We start from the raw sequence: 6,000 nt of genomic DNA on the forward strand, positions 1-6,000 counted from the left end.
AAATACAGACCCTAGCCGAAAATCTAACCCGGTACCTTTGGCATAGCGGTTACTGTGCAACCGATTTGATTCACTAATTTAGCCTTATCGACTGATATATGGTAAATGAATCTGAAGTCTTTCAATGCTATAGTACCTTTTATTGTTCCATGTTATACTTACCGCAACCGTTATAATGAACCATACCAAAACAGAGATAATGAAAAAATATAGTAAATATGTTTGAAAAAATAAAACTGCTCGCTTAAACAGTGAAGCTTATATGACCACAAGCAAATCGGAGGAAATATTGAGAATATTGATAAAATTAGTATTTTGCTTAGAGTAAATAAACAATTTTGAAAATAAAACCAAAGAATTTCTCTCCTGTTATGAAACTGTAAATATCTTCTTTATTTGTTATGAAAAGGTTTGTTTTATTATACTTTCAAATTGGGCACCAGGTGGGAGATACTCTAGCTTTATTTGAGGAAGCGAGTGACAACTTACGCAGATTGCTGAGAGACTTAAAAAATGTCTTTTTACTATAAAATTTAACATAAAAATTGTAAATATAGACATTTCTATTCTTATACGTTAATAAGCAAAATTAAATAAATCGGTTTGTAAATGTATAAATCTGCAGACGTTAAAATATTCTTGGAAAGTGATTTCATTCATTATATTCGTAGATTAAAAAAAAAACCCAAAAACAGCTATTGTAAGTGCAGGTACTTACAAGTACCGAGTTATGAGCCTTTTCTCTTTTTGGAAAATAATAAAACTTGATTCGTTTTAATAAAAATTTTTTATGAATAAGCAGACTAATATATTATGAAGTGCAATAATATTAATGCAAGGTAATATTAGCAAATAGTATTTTAATGTAATAAAAAATTAAAATTTTTCTTAAACTGTGAAAAATTAAACGAAAAATATTTGTTTTCTAAAGAATTACCAAACACTAATCAAATTATAAAAACTTTATAAGAAAAAAAATCCGTATGTATGACAAAGGGTTTCCCGGCTTTGTCCTTGACAGACCTTTATTCTAAATACACCAATAGGTTTTTAAATATTAATAACTTTATTATCTTTATTTAAAATCGATCAAATATATCATGAGATACAAATAGGAAACGATTCTGGAAATAGATTTTAGATAACAAATTTAGAAAAAAACTGGTTTCTGCAGAAAATTTCTAGAGTTTCTGGTGATATTAGTTGGTACCGAATATAGCAATGTTACCTCAAATAAAAATTAGTAAGTAATCTGTTATATATTTTTCGTCTAAGGAAACATTTAAATTAAATCTTGCGCATTAATACAAATTCTGTCAGTTTATTTTAAATAAAAGAAAGGGTTAAAAAAAAATTAAATTGCATACTTAAACGATTTGAAAATATTTTTAGCAGATTTCCAAATACTGCATCCGGTCGTATTTATATACGTATGTATAAGATTTTTTCGTTGGCTCTACAGATCGCAAATCTTAATGGATTTTGACGAAACTTGTTGAGGTGATGTAAACCTATCGGGAATACAGCGTTAATGATTTTTAAGCGAATCGGTTCACAGGAACCGATTCGCTTAAATTATTTTAAGAAACAAGACTGGTTTGTTGTTTATCAGCTGTTCCATACAAAGCCTATGCAGCATTGGGGAAGCATAAAAATACTTTTATTTATTCTCAGGTATTATTTAAATAAATTTTTAATATACACTAATTAAATGTTTAATTATATACACCAGTAGAAATACTTTTTCGATTAAGTTTTGATATCCTAATCGAGAAACTTAAATACTTAATAATACAATAAAAATATTTTTTTTTAGAGGATCTCTAAAGAATTTGTTGAAATCGCTATTGCTTCCGGTCAGATTTTATAAGGGGATATCGGGGAGAGGGGGGAATAACTTTTTTTACCTCTTGGAGTCTCTTGAACACGGTTCTGCAATGATTATATACATATATATGTATGTATAAGATTTTTTCGTTCGCTCTAACGGGCACAAATCTTAACCGATTTTGATGAAACTTGTTGGATTACCTATTGGGAATAGAGCCCTATTGATTTTCAAGCAAACAAAAACCGGAATTAGGCTCAAAGAACTGGATTTTTGGGTACATTTTCAGTTTTTTTCGTTCTGCTGGGCGCAATTTTAACCTATTTTGATGAAACTTGGTAGGATGATGTAAATCTAGTAGAAATAAAATCCTATTGATTTTCAAGAAAATCGGTTCGCAAGAATCAGAGTTAGAGGCAAAAAACTGGGCTTTTGGGTACGTTTTCAAGATTAACTAAAATCGGAAATCCGCCCTGCTGAGATACTTATTATGACAGAATTTTTTATTTTTCTGTCATCAGTGATCACTATCGGATTGTTGTAAATCAGGTGTGTTAACTCAACCATTTGCCATTTGCCATTGCCATTTAATGCAACTGGTAAGATTCACGTGGGCTACATAACATTTACAAATTTTCTTAAAATTATGTTTTGACTTTTGTCATACGGGAAGAATTTTTCTCTTAAAAACGCTAAAAATTTAAAAAAAAAGTCAATTTGCATTTTTTTTGAAGTCATTCTGAAATAAGAGTTCGTAATTTAGTTGTAGGTTAATTTTTATTTTTAATAAATTTGTTTATTAAATGAAGAATATGCTTAAATAATATCTTTGTTATATTAGATTTAGGGCAAACATAGATGAGATTACAATATTACAGTACTTGCTATAAAACTTGAATGGAATACTCAGCAGGGAGTTGTAACAGGAAATCTCAAAAGCCTTGTAATATACAATCATTTCATAAAATTTGTCGTATCTAAGTTGTGAACTCTTTATCACTGCTGAACTTGTATTTTAAAATAAACTATTTTAACAGTGATATACTTTTGAGCATTTTATTTATCTCTATAAAAGTTTTCTTTATTTTAATTTTAAGATCGGTAACTGTTTTTACTTTCTTTGTTTTTACACGACACTACAACTAAATGATTTACAATTTCAAAGCACTTTTTCTTTCTTTAATATGAAGCCTAAATAATGTATATTATTTCAAATAATTCTGTTTTTCCTGAATTTTTCAGGTAAGTGACTTCAAAATTAAGGTACACTGTATAAAAACAAAAATACAATAAACAGAATGACATAACACAACATATACCGCTCAGTAGCAGGAAAATACACAAAAAAATATTACTTTTTCGCTATTATTTTCGGTAGTTACGGTATTGCTTACGGTATCCTGTTACAGATAATATCTCGTTCATAAAAGTTATAGAGAATATATGAGAAGCTTCATTTTTATTTTTTATTTTCTTTAACGCTTATTTATCCTTCAATTTTTTCAAGGTTTGAATGAGTTTATTATGAAATTGAGCTCAATCTATTACTGTGTCACAAGACCATAATGCAGAAATGGACCGATTAAATAATAAAATGATAGATTTAATAATATATGTATTTAATGTGTTAATATTATGCCGTGTTTTAACACGGCTAGGGTAACTTATAAAATTTGTCTTATAATAAATTGGTTAAACTTTGCGTATGTGTGTGTGTGTATATATATATAAACTTATTTAAATAATTTACGTTTGCATTTAAAAAATAATTATTTACACATATACGAACAAAAGCTAATTGTGATATTTGCTCTCTTGGCTGCTAATAATTTAAAACGGGTATAAATTATGTAATGAATGGGAAGGAACAGGAAGCTAAACAAGTGTTGCATCAAAGGCAAAAGCAAACAGCTTATACAAATAAAATAAATAAACTTTTTATAATAGCCGACCAAGAAACCGTAAATGAAATAATTTATAAATGTAAAGAAATACAAAATAGTGAATTATATAATTTTAATAAACAAAAATCAAGACAGCACGTATATAAAAGTATTTATATAATAAAAAAATAAATTATTGGAGAATATAGTTTTTTTAAAGAATACATATTTTGTTCAGAAGTTGTCATCAAATTTATGCGTAGAAAATATTTAAAAATTATTAATTTAATTAAAAAAGAACAAATTAAATTTTTAGTTTTAATAATAATAATAAGTCACAGGAATAAAGAAAAATGATCTGTACCAAATTGCATATTATAATAATTGCACGTATTAAAAAAAAATTAAAAATTCACCAGTTTTTAAAATTCAAGAGAAAACTACTCTGTTATCTTGTACAATCATATATTTTGTGTTTATATGCAAATTTTGTGTTTAATTATGTGCAAATATGCATATTTTTAAAAATATTTCGTATTAATTACTACACTTTAAAATAATGAACTAATATAATCATACCTCATAGCTGAAAACGTTTCATGAAACATGTTGTTGGACAAAAAACCAAGTTGTAAGACAAGTTTAAACTGAATTGTTTATTTATTTTTGAATCCACTTAAACAACCTGAGGGCTGTTAAAAATAAAAATAAATCAACTTAAATTTGTATTCTAATCCAGAGAACTTTAAGCACAACTTTTTAGCACATTAACTGACTTAAACTGATTACTGGTTAATATATCACATCAATAAGCTTTATTTTAACTCCAGGAAAGTTCATCAATATGTTCTTTTGCTATTCTTTTAACTTTTATTACTTCACATAACACGTAAATTAAAATTTAATTATGTATAAGATAGACTTTCGCCATAAAAGGCGGTTAACTTCACCGATACCATAATTTATTATTATACAAAACTCAGACAGCACTAGTAAATGTACAGAGTGACCTCAAATGAAAACTAAGAGAGTAAGAGAGATGGAGAAGCTTGTTTATAAGACACGGTTAATTAACAAATCTGCACTGTCATTACCAAAACTATATACAAGCACCAGGATTCTGCAGTGCAAGAATTTTTTCGCCATCAGTACCGAGATCGACCGGTTCCTGATAAGAATTAATATTGTGATCAGTGATTAATTTCAGATAGACAAATTCTTTTATTGCTGAAGAACACAAACTTACAGACGTGATAAGTTAGTGAAACCAATTCTGAATTTAGAATTATCAGCGGTACTAACTTTTTCATTTCATTTATAGTTTTAAGGAATTTTTGTTTAATGTAATATTTTTTGACCATATTTTTAAAAGCAACGTTTCAAAGTTACTACTAATTTAAAAAACTCCCTTTCATCTTAAGATAAACATTTTATTCAAGTTTTTCTTTATTCATTTCACTATGTAATTTTAAAATATTAGCTCAAAAAATTTAAACAACTAAAAAGGATTTATTAAATATGTGAACGGAAAGAAAGGTACGTTTAGTTCAGGAAGTTCTGAATTTAGGATAGGTTTGACTAATCCATCAAAGTAGATTGACTTATTGATGTGTATTGTTTGTATATACTGTTTTTGATAGTTAATAAGTGTGTATTTCATAAAGGTTTTCCATTACTCACTTAATGAAATTATGATTCCTAGATTAACTATACAAAACTTGACTTACGAGTTGTGAACTGTTTCTTTCCATCTCACAAGCATAACCTTCCTGATAATAAATAAAGACAACGAAATTAAAAATATGTGAGAAAATTAACATTTAGTTCTCAGATAATAGCACAATTTAATTCAAATAGAAGTGAATAGTTTTTTGTTTTATTTTAGCAGTTCAGCCTGTAGTTAATGGAAGTACGGAGTGTCCTATGAAAAACGCAGACCAAGTTTTCTTTAAAATTTGAATTCACAACGTGAAGGGAAATTTGAATTTCCCTTCGTTAAACTGGAATAAATCTATCCAACATCTGACTACATAATGCAGCAGAGTACTAAAAGCGACCAGAACGCTCAATGTATTGTTAGTGAGAAGGTGATATTTTCACTACAGGAAGTGTTTTTATTAATAAATCATACTTCAGCACGCGATCAGTGACTGCAAGAATATTTTCGCCGTCAGTACCGAGGTCGACCGGTTACTAATAAGAATTAATATTGTGATCAGTGGCAAATTTCAGATAGACAGATTCCTTTATTGCTTAACAACAAACAAATCGAGTGACAGTCTTGAATGC

The sequence above is a fragment of the Lycorma delicatula genome, chromosome 3, assembly GCF_047948215.1.
Source record: "Lycorma delicatula isolate Av1 chromosome 3, ASM4794821v1, whole genome shotgun sequence".
NCBI lineage: Eukaryota > Metazoa > Arthropoda > Insecta > Hemiptera > Fulgoridae > Lycorma > Lycorma delicatula.